We start from the raw sequence: 27,237 nt of genomic DNA on the forward strand, positions 1-27,237 counted from the left end.
AAGCAAGAGAGGCATCTGCTCCAGCTGAGAAGAGATGGAAAATTTTCTCAGAAAGGATGGCAAGGCAGCAGAGAGACATTTTAACGACTAAGTGGAAAGGAAGGTAAAGCGGGGTGGAAAAAAAGAAAGGCAAGAGACATGAGATATTACGTAGCTAGAACAATTAGGAATGAGTGACTCACTAGAGACAGTCCAAAGGTCTCAAGAACCTAAGAACAAAATGCAACAGCAAGTTGCCATCACTGAGACTCATAGGCACTGGAACTCATCCTTTCTTTTAGCAGCTAACCTCGACCAGGAGCTTTCAGCCTAAACAGATTCAGAAATATCAGCCCCAGAACAAAAACCAATGTCCAAAGGCCTCCATTCATGTGCTGCTGGGTGCAATTCATGGGGGCAAGTAAGTGACACAGTAGATTGCTCAAATCTTCTACACCATGGTACCATATGTGCAATACTTATTAAAAGAGACAGCATTAAATGTAAAAATGGAGGGTTTTTTTTTTAAGCTGAACAAGGTATTACTATCAAAATATTTAATAAGAACATGACTGTCACTTTCCTGAGTTTGATTTATTAGGAAATATGCAATCAATATTTGAAAGCAGCTGTCACTAAGAAATCTTTCTCTGAAGAGCGATCTTTGCAAAATGCAAATTGTATTAAAATCCACCCCTACTCACCTCCCTAGTGTTTCTCTGCTTATCCTTCAGTGGTTTTTCATTGCTCCTAGGAGAGTGAAAACTCCTTGAAGTCTCTCTACCAGCCTCCTGTCTCCTGCAGCCCCATCTCATGTCCCTTCTCCTAGCTTTTTGCCATGTTGCCCTGTAGTTCCTCATACTCGCCAAGCTCCCTCTGTCACTCGGTCTGCATGCTGTTCCTTTAGCATGGGACACTTTTCCCTTAACTGCTCGCCATCTACTCCCCTACTCTTCCTGCAGATCTTAGTTTCAGAGCCACTTTCTCAGAGAAGCCTTCCCTGACCTTCCTAATAGGGCTAATCCCATGGGTATAGGGTCTTAGCGCCCCGTGTGCCTCTTTCTTCCTACTGCAATTAAGACAATGCACTTGACATTTGAGTGATGTCCGGCTCCCCCAGAAGACTCTAAGGTTCATGAAAGTAGTGTTTTACTCACCATTTGTCTCAAAGCCAAGAACAGTATCTGATTACATAGTAGATGCTCAATAAATAATCATGAAATGAATGAATGAACGAACGAACGAACGAACGAACGAACAGAACAGATCCATCATCAGGAAGTTAGCCAGCATGGTTCATCTCAAAAATAAACAAACAAAAAAGAGACCAAGTTTTTGGATTATGGTTCCTCTTCAAATATTGTTTCATTGATTAATTTATACAATGAGTATTTATTGTGCTTCTGGCTAAGTAGACTAGATTTGAAAATAAGCAAAGCACAATTCCTGCCTTTGAAGCATTTATACTCTAAGTTCTATAAAGTTCTAAATAGTAAATTAAATATTTTCAGTTTTGCAGTGCGGACGATCTCAGCTGCAACTTCTCAACTCCCCTGTAGTACAAAAGAAGCCATAGATGATATGTAAATAAATGAACATGGCTGTATTCAAATAAAACTTTACTTCTACAAACAAATAGTTGGTTGATTTTGGTTTAGTTGGTTGCTGGTTGAATGTAATTTGATATTCTCTGCTCTAGGAGAGGTAACAGGACATATGTGTAGGTATATATAAAACTTTAATTCACATTAAATATTTTTGCTGTCATATGATGGGTCCTTACTATGGGTCATGCATAGGCTAAGCTTTTGGGGGCATACAAGATGAAGAAGGCTGGACTTTCCCTAGAGGAAGCTCACTATTCAGGAAAAGAGACCCACATGCCCATTCATTTTTAGAAAACAGCTTGAAAAGAATGCAAGATGAAAGTCTGTGTGTAACACAGTGAAAACAAAGTATTCTGAATGCTCAGAGGAGGCAGGAATGCAGGCATTTGGTTTCCTGAAAGATTCATTAATGGTAAGTGGCACATAGAAAGCTACGCATGAGAAAGAGAATCTGAATTCCCTGGGTTGGGTAGATGCCAGGGAAAGGGGGGTGGGCAGGGGACTATGTAAGAGCCTGTGAGTATAGCTGGATAGAAGGGTCTGAGTTGATGTGTTAAAATGGGGTTGTTAAAATGGGGAGAAAAGGACAAATTCTAGGGACACTGCAGAGGTTCCATCTGTGAGACCGACCTGCTAATTGGTTTATATTGTAGTGATATGGGAGGGCTGTCTTTTAACTTATAATGATAATGCCACGAACTTGCAATCAGAACATGAGCTTAACTTTGTTTATCCACCAGTGGTGACAGCAGAGGCCCTGAGTCATCAAAACTCCATCTACCAGGTTGCCCTATGAACTACATGCATTTATAAATAAAAGACCAAGGTTAGAAAGAGTGTGAACAGATGAGAAATACAGATTGCCTGTGTTTGTGCTGAGGCTAACTAGCCTACCATAGATGCATCATTGATGGATAATGCCTCTTCTATATAAGATTTCATCTTACTTTTGATTCCAAGTCTGAGAGGGACCATCTCTTGATCACTGCCTTTAAAAACCAGGCCTTCGCTGAGAACACCCAGTTCCAGGCTTATCGATCAGAGCCTGATTTGCAACTTATTCTTCCCACAGTCTGGAGAGCTGCTCTGGGGACATGGGGTTGTTGACTTGAGAGGCCTGAGAAAGAAATCCTTGGTATTCAAAATGTATACTGCTTCAAGCAATGAAGCCAACTGCTCCACCATTCATTTCCTCTGACATCCCCTGCTGGACATGCTAATGAGCAGTGAAAACATGGAAGGGAAGGAAGGCACGGGCCCCAAGGCGAGGCTGAAAACCAAGGGAGACTGGTAGAAAGCACTACTGACTAATCATCCCTTGACTCATCCAAATCTCTTGGACCATCTTTCACATCTCAATTGTTTTACAAAACTCTGTGGGAAGCTTCATCAAGGCTCCTTCATCCTAGAGCCCACTTCCTGCTCCCTGGTGGGCTGTTCTTCATAGTCTAAGAGTCACTGAAAAGGGGGCTGGGCCTGGGGGGTCTGTGCTCCAATTCCAGCTCTACTGAGTAACTTATAACAGGTTATTTTCTCTCTTGAAATTTTCACTGCACACTCAGAGTCTCACAGAAGGGGTAGCACCATTCGTCACCCTTAAGCATTTTGTTGGCACGGTCTATGGCTGAAGTTAAAGAAACCACATGTTACAGTGGAGGAGTACTCTTTTCTGTAGTTGTGAAAAAAGTAAAGGGGTATGGAGGCAGAACCTTCAGACCTGCCCCCCAACCTCAGCTGAAGCTCTGATGTTGGCCAAGTCAGCTAACCTCTACAAACACTTGTATCTTAGCTCTAAGACAGGAATGGTGGATGTGAGTATGTGAAAAGGCTTTGGAAATGAGAAAACAATTTTGGCTTTTATGAGAGAAGGCATGGTTTTACAGAAGAGAGCATGGAATTTAAAGTGAGATTCAAATCCATGCCCTACCCGCTAGAAGCCTCATTTCTTCTTCTGCATAATGAGTGACACCTCAAGGGACTGTTCTGAGGATGCGGTGATAAAACATGTGGAGAGGGTTTTGCAAACTGTAAAGCACTAGACAGAAGTGAGTTGCTGTTGTTCCCATAATAGTATTTGATAAATCACTAGCCATGTTCAATTCTATCTGTGTTTTGAGGAAAGTACAGAAAGGACATAAAAAGGAGACAGACAACGGCACCAGACGCTGGGGAGATTATGAAGATTATATTTCTCTCTGCCAGTAAATTAATTCTTAATGGAGAACTCCTGAGGAGAGAAATTGGCTAAAGCTGAGAGCCCAAACATAGTGCTTTCCAAGGAGAGAGTCATTTTCCTCAGATCAAGTCTGAACTCTGCCAGGCATGGTTCGTTGGATATTTGAGCCTCGAAGAGACTCCAGTTCCAGTGTAAGGTTGTGATTTGTTTCAAAACAAGGGGAGAAAAATCAACCTTTTCTTTCTGTCAGCAACATAAGCACTCCACATCTCCGTGAACTGCACCTTCTTTTGTGCACCATTCTGCAGAGACTTGAACTGAATCAGACGATGAGGAAAGAATGTAACTGCTGGCGCTAGACTGATCTTAATTCCAATCCGCTGAGAGCGTGCACAAGCATGGACGCCCTGCTCAACCTCTCCGAGGCTTTTCCCTCAACTGTAAAATTAAGACTATGGCTCATTCCTCGTAGGTCTGCAGTGAGGGATGACACATCAGCCAAACCCTCAAGAGAGTGTTAATTACAGTCTCAGTTAAAAAAGAGTCCCCAAATGCTGGATGCAATTATGAATGGGGATCAGAAAAATATCTTTAGGTAATTCTCAATGATAGTTTATTATTAGTGGTTCATGCATTATTAGTGGTTCGTGGGTTAATAACTAATAACTATTTATAATTCATAATAAATCTACATAATTCAATAATTTATCATAATTTACAAATAAATGTGCATTTGCAAAGGCCACAGATATTAATCAAATTTATAGCCAATCTTTTGTTTTCCTCTTCCTTCTCTTTTAAGACCTCAGATGCATAACGTTTGGTTGAGCATACTCATCTCCCCTCACCCTCATGCTATAGGATTCCACGTATATTCTTCCATTTCACCTTCTATGGGTACATGTGTGTGCGCGCGCACACACACACACAGAGAGAGAGAGAGAGAGAGAGAAAGAGAGAGAGAGAGGGAGAAAGACAAATACCACTGAGCTTTTCAGTTGTTTGCCTTGGTTTTACATACTGATTTCCCCAATGACAGACACGGCAGGGCTGAGCCAGTGTGTGGTATTCCACAAACACCATTGCAATAAACATCTTCATAAATGCCTCTACGTGGTCCTTAGCCAACTTGTCATAAGTCTATTCTCAGGAGCTGAATTTCTGGCTTATGAGTTATGTACACACGTAATTGCATTACATACAACCCTATTCTCTTCAGAATGCCATTCCAATTATGCTTCACTCTGCAGTACCCAAAGGGTGTATCCCTACATCTTTGCCAGCACTTATTTTTATGTGACTATCTAACTTTTGCTCATCTATTGGGTCTAAAGTGGCATCTGATTGTCAATCTGATTTGTATTTCTCTGATTCCCAGTGAGGTTGAGTATGTTGTCATTTATTTGTTAGCCAACCAGACTTACCCTTTGAAAGTTACCTATTTATCCCATTTCTTATTTTTCTATTGTATTTTTTATTGCCGATGAACCATAATTTCTTGCTTAATTCCAGATAATAAGTGCTTGTTGGTTTTTAGACATCACATATTTCTTTTTCCACTGTCAACTTTGTCTATACGTCCTGAGTTGAACAGGTATTTTTGGTGTTGATATGGTCAAATCCATCAATACAGGATTTGTGATTAGAGGTCATCAGAGTTCATCTTCGTCCCCTTCTCCAGTCCTGTTTTGTTCGCTCCTTTATAAGTATTGTTCCCGAGAATGTCCACCAATAAAGTGCTTGCATGGAAAATCCTTGCCTGGGAGTCTGTCTCCTGGGGAGTTAGACCGAAGAGAGTTGGTCCTGGAAGGCATCTTCGGAAGTCAACTCTAAAATGCGATTTGGGGGATGAATCACCTGTGTGCCAGCTGGCAAGGAAAACCCCATCACTCCTAGTAGGAGAAGGACTAATATCCCTGGCATGCTGCAGCAGCACAATGTTTTAAACCTTCATTGATGATGAAACAGAATGTGATACCAGTGGAAAAAAATCCACTGGCAGATGCAATATCTAAGGAGTTTGAGAGGATTGGGGGAAATGACAATTAGAAGGACTATGGAAGTGAGTGACTCTTTTTGGGTACTATCCATACAATGGAGAAAGAATGAAAGTCTGAGGATGGTTTATCTCCAGCTCAAGGTGAATTGTGAAAGTCAGATGAAAAGGTTCTCTTCTCCAGCACCCGGGGGTAGAAAAAGCGGAGGATCAGGCCAGGACTTAATTATATGGAGGTGAGAGCCCCAGTGAAGGTTGAATTCTCAACCCCAGCAAGTCTGCTATGCCAAGGCCAGAGACCCACCTAATAAGGAAGAAATGGGACCCAAAACCTGTGATGGGAACATCTGGATGAATATACTCGAAAACCCCAGTCCCAGATCTCCCCGAACCTCCTGAGCCTGTGGAAGTGCCCAGAAGTGGTACCTCTGCTTAAGTAGATCAACACAGCTTCACGCACATTTTTTTCTAATTCCATCAGGCAGGAAGACCTGAAGCAGTTTGAATTCACATGGGGACAGAAAACGGTTTACATTTTTGATAACACCTCAGGGCCATGTAAACTCATGTGGTATGAAGGGACCTGAACCATCTGAATATGCCTCAGAACGTCATATTGGTTGACTACATCGATGACATTATGCTAATTGGCTATGATGAGCAATATCAGACAAGTCGATGGGAGGTATTAGTAACTCTATGAGAATTTGAGCCCTCCCTGCCTTACTGAAGATGTCAGGAGACCAGTGGCCTGAGACATGCCCAATAACCTCTCCTAAATAAAGGGCAAATTATGGTATTTCATACCTCCACCCCTAAAAAGGAAGCAGTTTGGAGATGGATCACCTCCATGCCAGCTGGCGAGGAAAACCAAAGGGCTTGGAGTTCCAGAGGCAATAAGGTCTATGCTTGGCTATTCTGCTCCAACCCATTCACTGAGTGACATAGAAGGCTGCCTGGGCAGGTACAGTCCTGCTGCTTGGGCCATGTAACTTGCCAGTCCCTGTGGTAACTGAGATATCTGTAGCAGAGAAAAAACAGTGTGGAATGCGGAGTGAAGGGTTTAACCTTGCACAAAAGTGTTTGGTCCTTTGCTCTTGGCTCCTGTAAGGAAACTTTTATTTGCCTGAGGGTCTTGGGCCAGCCAGATAGTAACAATATGATTTCAAGTGGGGACGGGCCACACCTTAGTGTGGAAACTAGCTATGCCAGGAAGATCCACATATAATTTAGAGCGAGAGTTTGGAGTCGTATGATATCAGTTGACCTAGAGACTGAGATCAAGCATGTGGTCAATCAGTCAGTCATGCCTGTGTAGTGGAGCCCAATAAAAACTCTGAAGACCAAGGTTTGGGTGAGCTTCCCTACCTGGCAGTCGTCCATGTGCATGGTCACACATCAGCACTGGGAAAGTAACACTTCCTGACCTCTCAGAATGAGGACAATGGAAGCTCCACATCTGGAACTTTCCTAGACTCCGTGCTGTGTACATTTTTTCCTTGGCTGATTTTGATCAGTAATTTTTTTCCCTGAAATAAGGCATAACTGTGAGTCTAATAACTTTCAGTAAGTTCTGTGAGTTCTATCAGCAAATTATCGAAATTAAGGATTTAGAAACCTCCAAACATGCAGTTGGTGTCAACAGTGAGAGCAGTCTCATGGCAGCTACTGTTTTTGACCTAAACACCTCTCACGGAACTATGGGGCAAGGCCTAACAGGAGAACCACCATGAAGGTCCCTTAGGGTTCTGGAGCAAGGCCATGGCTTCTGCATTAGAGAATTATACACTCTTCTCAAAACAGTTTCTGGCATGCTACTGAGACTTACGGATGAGTGTCTGAACATGGGGATCGTGTGGCTGTGCAGCTGGAACTGTCCATCATGAGCTGACCCTGGCATATACCCCAAATCATAAGATTGGACAGCCCAATAACAATCTATCATAAGATGGAAATAGTACATCTGAGGTCAGGCACAGCAGGGTCATAGAGCACAAGAGAGCCGCACTAGCAAGTGATCCAGGTCCCCAGGTCACTGCTCTTGCATTATCACTGCTCATCAGTTCATACTTACAGCCGCACGATGGGGTCCCTTAAAACCAGCTGATGGAGAAAGAAAAAAGGCCAAGCTTGGTTTACAAATGAGTTAGTTCAGTGTGAAAATGCAAACCTGAAATGGATTTCTACTGTCCTGAAAATCCTCCCACTGAACAAAACTTGGGAAGATTTATCTGGACATCTGCTGAGTGTGCTACAAGACTAGACAGACTCCTGGACAGTTGTGAATGGCTACACTAGTTGATCAGAAGGCTGGAAGTAAAAACGGCTGAAAGATCAGGGACAAAAGGTCTTGAGAAAAGTCAGGTAAAGAGACCTTTGTGAACACCCAGACTGTAAACGGCATTTATTGAAAAACCAGCTTGGCAGGAAAGGAGAGAAGGACATGTGATAATAGAGAAATTTGAAGACGCTACACTGCTGGCGTTGAAGAGGCAGGAAGGAGCCATAAGCCAAAGTCCACAGGCAGCCTCTAGATGCTAGAAAAGTCAAGGAAACAAATCTTCCTGGTGCCTGTAGAAGGGATACAATCCTGCTGACACACTGATTTTAACCCTGTGCAGAATAACTGCTTGATCAAAAGTTCCATCAGGGCAATGACTATGTTTACACGGCATCACTGGCATGTAGCATGAGGCTCTGCACAAAGTAGGCTCTCAATAAATATTTAAAAGGCAAGTGAAGGAATCACTGAGTTAAATCTTCACATTCATGATTCCTTGCAATAACAAATTATATGTGAGCTCTTCTCTGCCTTCGGAATGACCTTCTTCCCTCCTGATAAATTTAGAAAAGTTCTAACCATCCAAAGTCAAATCATCTCTACTGTGAAACCCTCCTGACTCCCTAACATGGTTAATTACCAAATGCACTCCCTTCACTGCTTGTACATGTCTCCTCCACGGCATTCACTACCGTGAACTATATTTCTGTAACTGTATATCCCTTAAGACTATTAGTACCTTAGAGAATGAGAGTGATAAATTATTTATCCAGGTATCCCCTAGAGTCTTAGCATTGTTGAACATTTGTTGAATGAATAAGTGAATGATGGATGAAGGAGAGGCCATTTCAAGTCTATGCGGAATGATTTCAAAGCCCAGGGGAAGAATCTGTAGAAACCAGATAGGGAAAGGGAGAGAGTCTGAGACAAGAACTGGATTTCTGGGGGCCAATCAGAGGAGAGGTCAGGGGAATATCTTTGCTGCTACTGCACAACACCCTAAAACCCAGGAGAGGAATGTTTAAGGGTAGAAATGACAACCTGAGCCCAAGTGGTCCATCTTTGGAATTAAGACTCAAAAAAGAATCATGTATTGCATCACATCTTGAAAGCTCTTGGCCTCTGCCTCTGGGGCTATGTCTCAATGATGTACAATTTAAGACAGGTAGACAGGCTCTGAAACCAGGCTGCCTGGGTTCAAATCTCAGCTTTTCCAACTACTAGCTGTGTAACCCACGGCTCAGTGTTCAGACTTTTTGTGCCTCAACATCCTCATCTATAAAATGGGGAGAATAATGGTATACGCCTCTAAGGCTGTTTTTTTATGAGGATTAAGTAAAATAGTATATGTCATGTGTTCAGAGTACTGACTGGTTACATTGTAAGCATGCAAGTAGGATTAGTTACATGTATGAAAAGTTGACTATCATTTAGAACTATCTAAGGAGAGTTCTTAGGACCACATAAGAGAGACTTCTGAATACTACCAAAAACAACAACAACAAAACAACAACAACAACAACAACAACAACAACACAGAAATACTGACTTGGATTGTTACAGAACTATGTAATTTTCTGCAAACTTTATAACTCCCCAAGTGCTTATAAATTTTGCTAACCTTTATCTATAGTCCCACAGAGGTAGGCATAAAATCTCTAAATAGGGTATCTATGAGTTTAGTTTGGGGGACATCAATAAAGACAGGGGCTGAGAAGAATCATCCAGCTACCAAATCTGTTTTGGAAAAAGAGCAGACCCCTAACATCAAGAAGAAAGTCAACTCCCTGGACATGAGCTTAGGAGCAAAGGGAACAAGGGACTTCCCAGGATAGACATGTATCTCTAAAGACTTAACCTGCAGGCTCATGGCTTCCTGAAAATGTCCAAAATCAACCTTATCTCTTCCTCGAAGTGTCTCATTTCTTCCGGCAGGAACCATTCTTTAAGAATCTGAAGTTGTTCTTATTATTTCCTTCCTATCAAGCCTGCCATCCAATGTTATCTATTTTTTCTATTTCTAATTTTTTTCCCCATTTTATTAGTGAAATATAAAACGTATATCAGACAGAATATTAGTCATTTATGGGCCCCACTCTGGTAACCCTAACACTTATCACTTCAACATCTCCCATGGATACATTTTCACTGCTCTAATTCCACGGTGTCACCAGATTATCATTACTCCATGCCGAGATCAAAGCTGCAGCTACTTCATTCATTCATTCAAAATATTATTAGAATTTCCTATTAGATGAGCAGCACGCTGGACCTACTGATATCAAAGGAGAAGCTCTGCCCTCCAGGAGCTTAAAGTCACGGGGACAGATAGACTGGAAGTGGACAAATACAACCAAGCTCCATGAGCACATGACAGATGTAGCACAGGTGCTTTGGTGGCTGGGAAAGATCCCTGGTTCATCTTCCTGTTTCTTACTTCTCCGACCCTCTGGTACCCCATTTTTATTATATTATATTGCTGGTTTAGGATTAACAATAATTTCCCTCTGCCTGGTTTTATAATCTTCCAGAATCTGGCACAAAGGAGTATGCCTCAGACATAAAGCTGACTCTAAGCCCTAGCTGTGTTACCTTTGAAAGTCTACTTAACTTTTATGAGCTTCAGGATCCTCATTAGTAAAATGAGAATAGTAACATTTCCTGCTGACTAATCATAGGGATCAAATCCATGATGTATGTGAAAGTACAACTAAAAAGCACTACACAATTGTTGCAGAGGATGTTCTCTTTCTCTCCTTTCTGTCCTTGTTGAACTTTATCCACCCTTTAAGATTCAATGATCACATCTCCCATGGACTCTGCAGCTTCTAGTCAATCTCTTTGTTCCACTGACCCCTCTTGTTATTCTGGTCAGCACCACATATTTTGGGCTGTGATGACGTTACAGGAGTGAGTTTAGTTTCTCATATCAGACTTGGAACATGTTGAATATAGACTCATGTCTTATATTTTCCTAGTGTTCTCCCAAGATTTAACACTCTGCTTGATGTCATTTAGAACATTCTCACATATTCTTTGCTTCTTGAGCAGAGTATGACTAGCACAGTATTAGAATTCAATTATAGAAATACTGTTTTGATGGTATTTCCATACATTTTAGCCAGAAATTTTTTATGAAATTAAAATAGTTGCAATGAAGAAAATACAAGCAGTACCTAAACATCTAATATATTGTTAAATCGACATCAAACGAGGAACGAGAAGCTCCAGATTTTGGCTTATATTCTTGCATCGTTGACTGCATTCCCTCAGACAAATCTTTTAACGTGACCATATGCCTCAGTCTTGACATGTGCAAAATGAAGTCATTAACTGCTGCCTATCAATTCTGAGGGAATCAAGTGTCAATATATTCTACAAATGCCATGATCTTGGAGAAATAAAGAAAAAAAGTCAAACTTTGGGCAAAGATTTTTTTATTATGGCACCAAAAGCACAGGCAACAAAAGTAAAAATAGACAAGTGCAATAGCATCAAACTGAAAAAGCTTCTGCATAGTAAAGGAAACGATCAACAGAGTGAAAAGGCAACCTACAGAATTGGAGAAAATATTTGCGAACATATATCTGATAGTTAACGTCCAAAATACATAACAAACTCAAACAATTCAATACCAAACAAAACAAAACAAACAAACAACAACAACAACAAACCCACCAAATAACTCAATTAAAAATTGGGCAAAGGACCTGAACAGATATTTCTAAAAAGAAGATATACAAAAGGCCAACAGTTATATAAAAAGGTGCTCAATATTACTAATCGCCCGGAAAATGCAAACCAAAACCACAGTGAAATATCACTTCATACTTGTCAGAATGGCTATCAAAAAGATAAAGCTAACAAGTTTTGACAAGGATGTGGAGAAAAGGGAACCACTATACACTACTAAAGGGAATGTAAATTGACCCGGTCATCAAGAACAATATGGAATTTCCTCAAAAAATAAAAAATAGAACTGCCATATTTTCCAGTAACTCCATTTCTTGTTAAATATCCAAAAGAAATGAAATCAATATGCTGAAGAGATATCTGTACTCGCATGTTCATTGCAGCATTACTCAAATAGCCAAGACATAGAAACAAATTAAATGTCTACTGATGGAACAATGTGTGTGTGTGTGTGTGTGTGTGTGTGTGTGCATGAATACACACACACACACAGAAATGTTATTCGGCCTGAAAAAAGAAGGAAATTCTGCCATTTGAAGACAACATAGAACCTGGAGGACAATATACTAAGGGAAATAAACCAGATACAGAAAGATAGACACTGTATGATCTCACTTATATGCAGGATATCAAATAGTTGAACTCATAGTAACGAAATAGAATGTTGCTTACTGGCATTGGGGAAAATGGGAAATGGAAAGATGTTGATCAAAGGGTACAAAGTTTCAGTTATACAAGATGAGTAAGTTCTTGGGATCTAAGGTACAGCAATGTGACTGCTAAATTGTTAACTTGTTAATGATATGGTTTTGTATACTTTAAATATACTAAGAGGATAGTCTCTTAGTATGTTTTACCACACACACACACACACACACACACACACACAATACACACACACACACACACACAAGGTGAGTATGTGAAGTGATGGATACATTAATCAGATTGATCGTGGTGATCACTTCACAATGTATACATATACCAAAACATCACGTTGTACACCTTAAATATATACAATTCTTATTTGTCAATTATACCTCAATAAAGCTAAAAAAAAGAGTCAAATATATTCAAGATATTTTTATAATTATTGCTGTTTCTACCTTACCCGAAATTAGCCGCAGATACATCATCACAGAGATCCATCAACTCCACAGGTAAGGTGAATTCCTACATCTGTTTTACTTAATCTAATTTAGTCAGAAAAAGTGAAATGGTTTTGGAGTAGTGGGGACTACACATGAAATTGGGGAGAGGGTAGGAAATGCTGGTAGAACAAAGAAGCTTCTAAATCTCACACAGAAAGCCTCATTTCCTCAGTCCAAATTCCTTCTCATGCCTTCTCATAGTCAAGCTTGAAAGTGAGAAAGAATAACTAACTTTGAATGCTGCAAAAATTATGATCCCTTTCTCATCGTTTTCCTTTGGTTTTATGACCACCAGTTGGTAATCTAAAATAGAACCTATAAATCAGAGTCAGAACACCGACTTTTAATTTTTTTAAGTTTTCTGCTTTTCAGTACTCAGAGTTTGTCTACATTTTGAACAGTTCGTGTCGACTACTGCTGCAATTCTAACCATGCACTATAGTGGGAGTTAAAGATAAATCAATAAACCACTGCCATTAATTAATGTAACTTTCCATGTGTTAAAGGGAAGGTACAGAATGGAACAGAAGAAAGATAAGACTTAGAACCAGAGCGACCCAATTTGAAACCTGGTTACTTACCATTCTAGACCACAGAGAAAGACTCAGTTTTCTCATCTATAAAATTTATGAGACTGATGTAAGAATTAGAGTGAATATATAAAAAACATCCATCATAGTATTTGCTCTGAGTAGTTAACACAATAAATGTTAACCACCTAGAAAGCATGTTGGCAATTTATGTTAAATTATCTTTAATCCAGGTTTCCTTACTTCTATTTCAGCTGGCCTTGACCCAATACCAATGATTGGGGGGATGGGGTGTCAGGGAGGAGGGAGGAGAAGTGTTCAGAATATCCTGGGAAAGAGAAAGGAGAGACGAGGGAAGAAGTGGGTAGTGTTTGAAAAACGCGTATTTGACATTACATTATTTCGAATTGGATTATTTGGATTATTAGGGATATATTTCTATGTCCTCTATAGGAGCCATGGGCCATCCCTCTGGTAGTTTAGATTTTGTTTCAGGTAGGTTGTAGGTTTCGATTTTTTTTTTTGTCACTGTTGTTTTAATGAATACCAGCATCGATCATTATCACTCTAGAATAACTTCCAAGCAGACATACTTTTAACAACCAGATTTAACTGTGGCTATAGATTTCCTGGTTGTGTCTGTGCTGCTGCAGCTTATAACTCTGGGGTTCATAAAGGTGAAGACTGTATGAAAGCATACTTCTGGTATTTGAAGATTTCATTTGACGGTATCGACTGCAGTGAACTAAACATCTACCAAACAACATTGATAAGAGTCTCTCTTGTGGTTTTGAGAGGCAGTCTGATACAGTGAAAAGAGATTTGGGCTGAAAATTCACAACGGCTGGTCCCACCCCTGATTCTACATTGGATTTGCTCTGTGACCTTGAGCATTTTATTAAAGCTCTTTGGCACTGGGCAGCATCTGTAAAATTGGGGCGGTATCATTGTAATACAGCTTCAACTCACAGCGCGGTGGCATGGCATTTCTATTACAATCTACTGAGCACCAACAATGGGATGGAAGCTCTACTGAATACAGAATAAGTCTTTGGCTGACAACCTGAGCAGGGAAGGCAGGACATAAACCCAGAGGAAAGATGAGAAAATAAACTCAGTGGAATTACCATGAATTATAAAGAATTTTATAAATATCGTTTTAGATAGACTCGTATAATGACAATAATTAAGAAACAGGAGGATGCTGTGCCCACATTATAATAGAAGAATGGGGAGACTGGGTACTATAGCTAGCCTCCATTTTAACATTTAAAGCTGCAATTATGATGCTTTTGCTGGACATCATGGCTAGTTCATTTGTATTTTCCTGTCTGATTGGCTGAACCCAAGCTTTGACACATGGCTTTTTGGCTCTAATAATAGGTGCAACCCGTGCTATTAAGACAAGTCACATATGCAAATAACCCTCAGCTTCTGGCTCTTATCAGCTGCAAACAGTGGAGGGCGGGAGGAAGAATGGTGGGATGTCTCTTTATGAATTCAGTGGCCTAGAGCCCAGGGAAATATGGGGACACTTTATTGCCACTGCTACTGCCTCCTGATAAATGGAAGAGGGACTGTGCCTATGAAAAAGAGATCAAAGTTACTGCACTAGGCTAAGATGTCTCATGGAAGTGATGCTGATAGGAGCACGTGCTGGAGAAGGCACATGGACAGAATCAGAGGATGGATGAGAGAAACCTGTCACTGTCTCTCTGAAATAGTAAGACAAACCCCAAAATACAGGTGAGGTGCAATGAGAGGATTATATTTCAAAATCAGGGAGTAGAATGAGATATGATTCTATTATTGGTGAATAGCCAAGATCAGAGTTTTTCTTTTCTTTTTTTTAAATTAATTAATTTATTTTAATCAGTTTCAAGTATTCAGTACATTGGTTAAACATCTATATAGTTCATAAAACAATCCCCCCAATTGCTTCCTCCCTCTCCTGGACCTCCACCTAGCCAACATACTAATGCTAACTGCATTCCCTCGGCCATGCTCAACTACTAATTCATACTTCCTTAAACCTTCACTCCATTCTCCCAGCCCCCCAACCTCCTCACCTCTGTCCGTCACCAAATTGTAGATCAGAGTTTTTTAAGGTATGGTCTACAAGTTGTCACCACCCATGGCAACACAAGTACACAAACTTTAATAGCAGTTTCATAGAGTAATTATGTCTACTGAATCTAATACTAAAATATTGGACTTGTATTTTATATGTCTTTAAAAAATGTTTATGTTAGCAGTAATTCATTTTTATTATGCTTCATAGAAGTATTGGTTTATAACAGATTTGAAAATTAAATTTTAAAAAATAGTCCTTTACCACAGATAGCGTGTTGAGAAGCAACAGTCTGGTCCATAGCCCATACTAGTCTCTCTAGGTTTAAGGGCTTCGCAAACATACGTACATTCAGGCTGCATATGATCTCAATGAGTATCTGTTAAGCACTAAGTAGCATGTCGGTAGGAAAGGAAGCAAATGCAGTGTAAGTAGATCCAGAGAAAAGACTATAACCAGAATGTCTGAGTTATCGAGGAGCAAGTTTAGACTCAAGGTATGTATCAGTTGGGGGTCAATCAGAAGACAGAAATCACACAGCAATTTAAACAGGGGCAGTTTAATACAAAGAATTATTAACCTGTGAGAGGAAAGTAAATACGAAGATGTCAAGAACACTAAAGAATGCTCTAAGGCTGAGGGCTCAGATCTTACTGGAGGAAAAGGATGGCTGAGAATTTTGCTGGGATCCCTGAGCCAGAGCTAGCCCACAGCTGCAGAGCAAGCAGGGACCAGTCTTCCAGATGCAGGTGAGTCAGTGCTGAGGGCAGGCACACAGAGAGAGGGAGTTGGGCACCCCTGTAAGCACGAGTCCTAAAATGCGCAGTGTATGCATCCAGAGGGCCACAGCAAGGTGTCCCCAAGCCCTGGTCAGTGCTGCAAGTTGGCATAGAGACTGTACACTCCAGGCACATGACTGAAACAGCAGCACCAGATCTCACACACACACTGCAGGAACAAGAAGTTAAAGGCATTGATCACAAGGCAACCAGGAAGCGAAGACCCCCTCCTCCTCCCAGTGTTCCTCCAGCGCCCTCTACTGGAAATGGTTAACAGAATGCTCTCCGTAAAGGGAAATGCTTAGTGCCTAGCCTTTTGCTATTGCTGACCAGAAATTCAAGGCTAAATTTGGAGCTGAGAGCCTATACATTGATAACCAGTGCAGTTAAAAAGAAAAATATCACCCCTGGAGCTGAGGGAAAATATTTCAAGAGGCATTCCTTCATAATAATTTAATAGGTCTACTATCCCCATTTTATAGATGAGAAAACTAAGGCACAGAGTTAAGTCACTTGCACAAAGCCACAGAGCTGGAAAGTAGTGGAGCTGAGATTTTAATCCTGGAAATCAGGCTCTAGAATCCTCTCTTCTTAACCACTATGTGATGATGCTTGTGATTGTGGAACAATAAGCAATAGCTAACATTCACTGAGAACTTACTGTATGTCCGACATTGTGTTGAGTTCTTTATATCCCTATTCTCTCTTAGTCTTCATCACATGACTATGAAATAAAGACCATGGCTATCCCCTCCTTTTTGGAGACAAGGAAAAAGAGCTTTGAGAGGTTAATTACTGTGCCCAAGGCTGTATGTCTAGTTGGTGGTTTTGCTTCCTTATGCACATAATTATTCAGGTCTCTCTTTGTAGAAAGCATTAGAGAAGAAAGAATGTAGCAAACAGAATCATCGAAGCAGGCTTCAGGAGAGAGATGGGGCCTAAGCTGGGCTTTAAGATTGGATGAAACTGGAACAAACAAAAGGTACAGAACAGGTCTGCTTGTTTGGCACGCAAAGATTTTTTGTTTGTTTGTTTCATTTTAATGTACTTCCTCACCGTTGAAAATTGAGAGATTTTCACACAAAATCTGGATTTCTAGCTTCTAGAAATGTAGAACATATGTCAACATTTGTCACAATGTGACATGGCATCCATTCTCTAGGACCTAGTAGTGAATGTGCCCTTTAGACCTGGTGTGTCCTCTCCAGCTTGCTATGCTCCCCACCACTCCCTATTGTCTCTCAGCCATCTGCTTCTCTCATTCACACTGAATGGCCCCAGCGGGAAACTGAGACTGAATATAGAGGTAGAGATTCTCAGGCTGGGGAGAAAGCATGTGGAAAGGCATGAAAGCAGAGATTATAATGCCATGTGTGGGCGTGTGTGTGCACATACATGTATGTATAGTCCGAGCTAGAAAAAGTAGAGGACTAAGAAGTGAGCGATGGCTGTGTCTAGATCAGAATAGAGAGATTCTTTGGGAGTTGAGCAATGTAATAAAGAAAGGACAGTGAAGGATTTCACCAGGGAGATGTATATGAATGATCCCTCTCAGAGCAGCAGTCCTGGGGGTGTAGCATTTTGAAGTTTGAGCTGGACAGGACAGATTACACAGGAGAGAATTGGATGGGAAGAAGATGAGAGAAGACATTACAATGATCCACATGGGAAGCAATAAGAACCCTCTACGAAGAGGAGCCCCTGTTCCTCCGTGGTTCAGCTGAGAAGTATTTAGCACCCAGTCTGGCTTTATTTACTTAAGTCAACCTTGGCAAGGTAAAGGAGTGGAGAAAGGTAGTATTTGGGCTAGAGGGCTGATGTGGGAGAGAGATGATTCTTCACTACTTAACAGATGGGAGAGATTAAATAGGAGAATGTTGGCAAATAGAGAAATGTCACGAAAGGAGTCTAATAACAGCCTTAAGCCATGAGTGTCTCTCTTCTTTACCTTCTACACACACTCCTTGTAAATTCCTGTACATTTAATAAAAATAGTGTCTGTGAAAGCAGCTGGCATGGAGCTGGGCACTTAGCAGGTACTCAATAAACATTAGTCAGAATTGAGATAGACATTTCAGCTTGCCAATCTGTATTTCTGTCAGGTCTGCAAATGCCAGCTTCAGCTGTAATGGATTCAGCCCTTTGAGGGCATCACTGTAGCTCAAGAGGAAGGAAGCTACTAATGAGGAGAAACTGTGGCAAGAGGAACAGGATGAAAGAGTAACACATTTTTATTCCTACAAGAAATAATTGCCTAGAAATTGCATAAGCTTTCCCAAGTTGAAAAAGAATACTGTACTTTAAATTCTCTCTAAAGCACGTGATTCAGTGACCACATTTTTACCCTGAGCTGAGTCGTTTGGCACAGTAAATATAATTACAACCAAAGTCAATATACTCTTTCCGTTGTGTATATCCTTTCATCATTGGGTATCAAAGGGTAGACGTCAGTATGGGGTTGAAATACTCTAGCTCAAAGCATCTAAGTTATAGGAACATAAAGAATTTCTTCTTCCATGTTATTTTTTTTTTATGTGAACACTAGACTAGAAAGAGTATTAATATAAAATATCAAGGATTCTCATACTAACCTTGGCAAGTATTGAGACTTTGGGCAAGTCATTTTACCTTTCTGGGTCCCAGCATCTTTCTCTAAGAGAAAAGATTAGAGATCAGCGGTTTCCAAATCTAAGTGAATATTATAATCTCATGGGAATGGGGGTGGGGGGTGGGGCTGGCTTCCAGAAACACAGATTCCTGGGCCCCCAAGCATGTTACTCAAAATCTCTGGAAATAAACCCAAAATCAGACCCTTAATGAAGAACCACAACATCTCAATGGCATATGTCAATAAATATGTAGGTCACAGGTCTGTGGGCTGGCTGGACATCAGCTGATGGGCTTGACTGGGTGGCTCTGCTGATCCCAGCTGGCTCGGTCACATCTGAGGGTCAGCTGGGGGTTGCCTGGTGAGAGCTGGGCTCCGCTGGGGCAGCTTCTCTTTGATCCACCTGTATCTTACTCTACTCAAGGGACCAGCTTTTTAGGTTGGGGACACCTCACAGCAACGGCAGAGGTGCAAATGAGCCAGCTTAACTTCATAAACTCATTTCAAGGCTCCGCTACATCACATCTGTTTAATATTCAATTGACTAAAACAATGCTTAGGCTAACACCGGAGGGGAAAATATATTCTTCTCATGAGAATTAGGAGAAAGGAATGAATATATTTGAAGAATAATCCAATCTAACATAGGATGCCAAAAAACTGTGTGTGTGTGTAAAGGTGTATTTTCAATCCCCAGGTGACTTGGATATATAGCCAGGAATAAATGATCTAAGATATTTTCTAGTTTCATCCTAAGATGCAACAAATTGATAAAGAGAAACTGAAATTGGTTTGAGGAAAAAATCTGGGGGGGAAGAAAAGTGATTAATTATCACCATCAAGCAAAAGCCATTACTGATGGCATGACGGGATGAGGGAGACAGTGAGCTGAAGGAAATAGGAAAGACACTGTCCTTCAGTGAGCATCTGTTCTCCTTCAAGGACTTCCTGTAAGCTTCCTCCGTTTGTTCCTGACAAAACCCCTGCTAGTGACATGTTATGATTCTCATCCTTTTCCCTTCTTCTTTTAGATGAAGAAAATGGCACAATGATATGAGTTCTCTTGCTTGAGGTCACACAGCTCACACGCGGCAGCGCTGGGATCCTACTTCCAGCTGGACTCCAGTCTCTGCTCCTTCCTGCACCTATACTGCCTTAACCTGGGGTTCCAGTTAGGACCTACCAAGCATGCTGCCCAAACCGGAAACCCAGGAGATGCCAAACACTTCCTAAACCCTAAAATCTTTATGCCTCCTGTTGAAGATATTGCATCCTTGTGGCGTTTATCCGGTTTTATGACCCGGTCACGTACTAGCTGACAGTTCCTGGGCAAGGTACTTAATTTCTCTGTGCCTCAGTTTTCTCATCTGTAAAGTAGGTGTAACAGAATCTGCCTCGTAGGGTCTCTATAAGGAGTAAATGAGTCAACATTTGTAATACTATGTATTGTACATATGTACAAAGTCTGGTACATGATAAGTGCTAATCAGGTGTTTGTTAAATAAATAATGATCTCGTTATGTCCTGTGTGTAAGATATAGAGTGGTGGTTCTCAAAGTATGTTCCACGGACCACACCCCACACCAAGTGAGTTAGAAACTATGGAGATGTCTCTGAGCAGTCTGTGTTTAAAGGAGTCCTCAACTGATTTTGATGGATGCTAAAGAATCCGCAGAATCTTTCTATCCTCTGGCTCTCATTAAAGTTCTCAATAAATAAATATTTTTTAAAAAGGAATGGTACTTGACGTTTATGGAACCTTCCAATGTATTAGGAACTACGTCAGGCACTTTTAATCGTCCCAATCACCCCATGAGGCAATTGCTATTATTACTCCCAATTTGCAGATGAGAATATCGAGGCATAGAGTAACAGCGAATAAACTGGCTGATCTGGTATTTGAACCCATTCTAATGCCAGAATCCACATGCTTCAACCTCACAGGACTGAAGGAAAGCTGCTGAATAAATTAGGAATGGCTATTACCCACAGAACTCTGGCTTTGGGCACAAACCTGCCATGCATGAGCACTTACCCTCCCGAGGGACTTACGAAAGGCAGAGAGCAGTAGCTTTTCTCTAGGGGCACAAATCACTGTAGCATCTCATGTCCGCTGGGGCCTCAATCGCGGCCTCGCTGGACGCTAGACCCCACCTGCCATGATCTCCCAGTTTACCTGACCTTTCCTGCCTCAACTGAGTCCCTAGACTCGCTCTGTCTGTGTCTAGACTCTGATGTTCTGGATTCTACCAGACTTGCGTGTTTCTTCGGGCTCTAATTAGACCGAGTTTCCCACCCAGCCCCAGCCCCTCCTATGTCTCTGCTCTCTTGCCCTGCATGTGCCAGATGAACATACAGAAATTGTCTCCTGACCTCTCAGATATGCCCACACTCCTAAACATATCAAGAGTTTTGTAAGAGACTCACAGGGCAGGCTCTTCTGGCGAATTTTAAAACCACATTATCTGCTCAGTTTGTACCTGGTTCTTAAAACACAGAAAATGAAATATCTTGTGTTTAGCAAAGAGACCATCTCTTAAGGGCAGCTGTCGAACCTCTGAATGTGTATTTCTTCGGGGACAGCCCTATGAGATTAACCTTCTCCATTCTCTGCCATTTGCATCTGAGCCATTTCACCTTCTGAGCACGATTTGATCGCAGCTACAACGCGCGTAGTTCTTTGTGAAGCACCCGCCGCCAAATCCGTGTGCAGGATGGAGAGTAATAAAGGAAACTTTAATCTCACCTGGGATGGAGGCCAGCTACGCTAGCCAGAGGAGCAGAAAAGAGAAGGAGCGGCTCAAAGGGGACACTCAGACGGCCTTCAGAATGAGGCCTCAGACATAGAGAGAAAGACAGACAGAGAATGCCTGTGTGCATATGCTGTCAAGAAGGGCTCGCCAGATTCTGAGAAGCCCCAGAGGAGAGAGCAGCTGCTTTTGTTTCCTGGGAGGCAGAGCCCAGTGGGGAGTGGGTAAAGACAGGAGCCGGGGAGACAATTACTAGAAAGGCATTCCCTGGTGTTCTAATGAGGCAATTAGAGCCGGACTGTCAGAGCAGGACAGGGCTCTGAAGACCCCAGCCCAACCCCCTCATTTTACAGAAGAAGTAACAGGCCCAGAGGGGGAGAGTGACTTGCCCAGAGTCACAGTGCCAATTAGGGCTGCCACCGGAACCCAGGTCTCTCCAGACGCCACAAACGCTCCGCCTCTGCGGCCTTCAAAACCCCACCTGTTGCGGGACTGCATTCGAGGTCTGGTGGAGGAGAAACATGCTCGCGGCTGTCAGAGCATGTTCGCTCTGAGCCGTGTGGTGGGAGTTTGCTTCAGGGAGTGCGGGTCATGTTCAAGAGGAGGTCTATAGCTGAAAAAGAAGCCCAGGTCGGGTGGAGAAGGGCAGAGTAGTGGGTAGGGGTGAACTGGAGGCTGCGTCGGACACCAAGAGGCTGTGACTTTAACCTGCCTGTGTCGTGTACTGTGTCCTATTCCTGCTGCCTTGAACAAAAATGTGATTCATCTCTGCAATTTCTAAGGAGCCCATTCCCAAGGTTCTCAGGGGACCTGAGGAGGCGGAGAGCCCCAAGATGCCTGCAGTTTAGAATTCTGAAGGGCCTCCCGGGCCCGGAGGCCACCAAGACTCACAGTGTTTCCTTAGTGCTTAACAAGCCCAATAAATCCGCTAACAAAAGGCAGAAGAAAGAACCTGAAGAATGCACCCTGCCTTGGCCCCCTCATCAGCCTCCAACGCTCCCTGTGCACTTGTCGCCTGAATTGCCTCTTTGTGTGCCTTCTCCCGGAGCAGGCTTGGCAATTTGCATCTTTGCTGTTCTCCTTTTTAAAATGACAGAAAAACACTCAGCAGAGGGGAGCCTGCCCGAGCGGGGCTTCTGCCCACAGAAACAGAAGCTCAGAAGTCAACTTGACATTTAGCCAAGTGCGACCCCTCCCAGCCCCTCGCACAGACCGAAAAGTAGGCTTTAATAAATAAGGTTCTAAGTAGGGAGCGAGGAAGGGACCAAAGGAGAAAAGGCACAGGTTTTTTTTTTTTTCATTGTATATAATTTGGTAAACATTGTTGTGCATAAATTCTCGTACATGAGTCACTGGAGTTGATGGGGTTCAGAACACACTACCCCAGAATATGGCACCTTGGCGTATTGAATCTTGTGAGCTGAAGGTCACTCTGACCTCTCCCCACCCCTCTTCCCTGAAACAGGTCATAAAACCCTCAGATGAGAGGTGCCCTCCCTGTACCCAGAGAAAAGGAACATCCTTATCTCAGAGAAGACAAAGGGATGCTGAGAAGAACCCAAACAAACAGGCCTTGCTAAATTTTCCCCAGTTTACTACAATTACCTCATATTCCTAAAGCTATCATATTCCTCCATGACTGTGCATTCATCAAACCTAGCATAAAAATACACAGGTCTAACTGTTTCTTTGGGTCTTAATTTCCTTATGAAGGCTCCCAGGTCATGTAAAGCTTAAATAAGTTTGTATGCTTTTCTCCTGTTAATCTGTCAGGTTAATTTTTAGACTCAGGCTTTAGACCTTAAGAGGGTTGAGAAAAACCTTTCCTCCCCCACAGAAATCGTGGTAGGACCTCAGTTGCAAGTTCTCTTTCCTCTTTTTTCTAGCCTTTAAAGGGAGAAGGAGGGAAATAAATGTATATCTTATGAAATGTGTACTTTATCTCAGTTAATTCTTCAACATCTCGAAGTTCTCCTGTTATAGACTGGGCTGTGTGCATCAGAGGTTAACAATCTCACCTGTGAACACCTGAGATTCAACACCCATATGCTTTTCCTTACACCTGTTGGCCCTCTAGCATTTTCAAGGTGCCGTATGTAGGGAAATGTAGCAAATATTGTCACTCAAAAGCATACATTTTCTTCCAATTCAAAAGATATGCCAAAAGGACTTCTTTTGTTTATTGTTTTTATATAACACAGGCTCTAGCACTTTCTCCTGTCAGTTATATTGCTCACTCTCCATTCACAGACAGAATGGAGGAATTCACCAGAAAGGAGAACCACTCCACACAGCGACTTCAGAGGAGCCCTATGGTGGAACTGAGCACTTCATCCATATTTAGGAGGTGCGCAGGGAAGTGGCACGAGCCTCTGGAGTGTGGCTTCTTAACTTGGAGCCGCATGTGAAATACAGGCAGTGTGAGTACATCTGATATGTTTTGAAGAATGGCCGTTTGTTCTCTAGGGTTCTCAAGTACCAACAAAATAATCCGACGGAATAAAAACTGGATCCTGCAAGCTTCAGTGAGGTTCAGGTGGAATCAGGCTCCTTCTTGTTTATGAGCAGCGGTAAGCACCACTGCCCATTTCGCCAACAGCCACGCTTTGTCTTATCTACCTTCTTCTGTGAAGTGCATCTGAATTTGTACTTCGGAGCAGGAACCCGGGGCATCATTGTGGCTGAGACTAACAGCCACAGGCTGGAGACTTGTATTGGGGTATCATCTGGCCTGCTTTACAAGGATTGTGGGAGATAATGAAATGAAGACTGTGAAGAAGGTATAGAGATTTCCCATATGTAACCCACCCTCCAACATGCATAGCCTCCCCACCTGTACATCAACTGTAACCAATGCACCACTTTGGTGGAGGATGTTGCTACGGACAACGGGGGAGGCTTTCTTGATCGCTGATCCTGTCTAGTGGGAGATGACAGTGCCTGGTACTGGGCCTGTGCTAATCTCTGATGGGACTTTACACTGCCAGATGCAAAATATTTTTTCTTCAAGCGAATCGATGTGGGACAGGGAAGTAGACCTCCCACTGCCATATCGCACGGCTGAACTTCCATTCCCAGGCAACGCTCTTAGACAAGTTCTCTTCTCACATCCGTAATTGCCCAGGAGAGTGCTCAGAGCTCAAAGTCAGGAAAATTTCATCCTCAAATCTTAGCGTCTTTGATGGAGCAAGTACAACCAGGAAAACCTACATTTCAAACCTTCCTTTGTTTTGTAAGAGGGCCTATTTATAAGAGATGTTTATGAAATTAAGGGCGTGACACAAGCTGCTTTAAAGGGCTGATGTCCATAGGTGTCGATGGGGAGAAGACGTTCTATTCTTCGTACGGACTGCAGCCCCACTGTTGTATCTCCAGAAGAGACTTTGGGCGAGTGTGTGAAGATAACAGCTAGGCAATGACACTGTTTTAAAGAATTTCTAGCATAGCACTTGGCGCATGTAAAAACCCAACTAAACGTTTACTGTAAGAATGAATGACTGAAATTCTCAGCAAGGGCAGCTGGGAGCATTGGTCCCAGGCAGAAGCTAGTAAGTTGGAAAATGGAGAAGATAGAGGAAAGACCATGGTGAATGCAACCGAACAGCCAGAGAAAGTAGGACGGCATGAGGCATTCTTTTATGAGCCTCCATAAACATCTGGGGTACATTTTAAGGTCAGTAATCTTCTGTTTGATTGTGGAAAAGAAGCTCAAACAGTAGAGACTATGGCCAGGTAAAATACACACACATATATACAAACAACTTTTTCAGGCTTTAAAGAGTGAATGTCTCTCAGTCCTATCTTTCCAAGTTAAAAAAAAAAAAAATCTAAGTACAAGTTCGACCTTGCCAAAAATATATTTTAAATCCATTAGGATAGCCAGTTTCTACAGGAATACTAAAGCTTCAGAATATCAAATTACCAAAAACCGTTGGTAAATATTTCAAATCATATTTAACACCAAAGTATGAAGGACTGATTGAGACTAACGGTTCTAAAAGTCAAACCTGAAAGCTAAAAAATAATAATAAAAGAACAAGAAAGTGAAAGTAAAAAGTGATTTTCGACTACTCTATAAATTATTTTCTTTCATCTCTAGACTGATGGGAACTTCTTTAAAAAGTCAAGAACCAGAACATCACCCCAAGCCATCTGGTCCTCTCACCCTTTAGTGAAGTACAGATGGAGACTCCTATGTGGTCTTGGTAAGAGGAATTGGTCACGCTCATTAGCCTGGGCAGATTTAGGTTTCAAATAATAAGCTAAATTGAGAACTACCAAGAGACCCACTCTTGCAAAAGCTGCACTGTAGCCCTGAAGGGGGACATGCCAATTTTGGATTAATTAAAAAGGTTATTAAATTGTTCAGATGGCAGGGTAATCAGCAATCTGCAGGGCACTCAGTCAAAACCACGCCTCCCAAACTTAATTACAGGACCCTTATATTGAAAAGAATCTGGGCGAGCCCACAAAGGAGCTCCAAATGCATCAGTCTTGAATATAATACGAATATGGTCAACCAAGGACAAATTCCATAAGGAAAGATGGCAGTTAAGCTTGTAATATAAACTCTTTTAGAAGAAAGGTGATCTGATTCCAGTGAGCTTAGAGACACTGAGATATTAGAATCACTTAGAGATACAATAGATAATATGCTTCTATAATACATTTTGGACCCAAGAGGTCCAAGTGCTTTAATATATTTTATTAACTCGCATTTTCCCCAATTCCTGGTGACAAAATTAGAAGCCTTAAATTATCATTTCCATTTCATAAAGTTTACCTGAATTTACAGATTGAGACACTCTAATATCCACCATCTACTTTAGAGCTCAAATGCCAGAAAAAGACAGTACTTCTACCTGGATCAGTAATTCTCAAAGTATGAGCCTCATGGGGCTACCTAATAACTCTCAGACTAATCTACAATTGCAAGTCTCTGTTTTAGTCCTTTTGGGTGAAATACTCACAATTCCATAGGCTTTCATTTATATAAACAACCAAGGTTTATTTTCTAGTACATTCCTTATCAGTTAATAGTCACTAAAACTTGAGATCCATAAACTAAAACCAGGTAGCTCCCAGAGTTTATTGAGGAATATAATTCAATACTCTTCTAAGACACCTGACTGCCACACAGCATTTGACAGGGATGAAAAACTCCTATTGTGTATTATCACTTGCAGATTACCGGAAATCCCACAAAATTCAAAAAGGGTGATTTGTTTTCATTGCATCAAGAATTTTCTTGAGTTGGTCATGATTTGAATGATTCCTTTTGAATTTAATCCTTATCAAGGTAGTTTGTTGTGGGTTGTTTGGTTAACCTTATAGCTTACTTCCTAAGCACTGACATGTTATCTTTCTTTTCATTAGAGAGTAGAAACGGGTAGAGTAAATGGACTGTGAGGTTTTTTTGCATTGTTTTATAGGGTACAGTGAAAAATGATGGAGATCCATTCGTCTAGGCAAAGAACAGTGGGAAAGCAGTTAACTATAACTTCAGATCATTTTTTGACTATCTCTTATAACTAACACATGAAGAAAAATTAAGGTAAGTCATAAACCAATACTTTCTACACTGTTCTAAAGTTGGACAAACGAGCTGATTGAATT

General features: G+C 41.6%; 1 long non-coding RNA gene across 1 annotated transcript; it reads left to right on the forward strand.

The window, feature by feature from the left end:
* The first annotated feature begins 1,809 nt into the window (after positions 1-1,809).
* On the forward strand, positions 1,810-23,992 carry LOC120611604 (uncharacterized). The gene is made up of 3 exons (XR_005655239.1): positions 1,810-1,998; positions 12,854-12,892; positions 23,872-23,992. It is a non-coding gene; the product is annotated as an uncharacterized LOC120611604 (long non-coding RNA).
* The last annotated feature ends 3,245 nt before the right edge of the window (positions 23,993-27,237 follow it).

This window comes from Pteropus medius, unplaced genomic scaffold, assembly GCF_902729225.1.
Source record: "Pteropus medius unplaced genomic scaffold, Ma_sr-lr_union100, whole genome shotgun sequence".
Lineage (NCBI taxonomy): Eukaryota > Metazoa > Chordata > Mammalia > Chiroptera > Pteropodidae > Pteropus > Pteropus medius.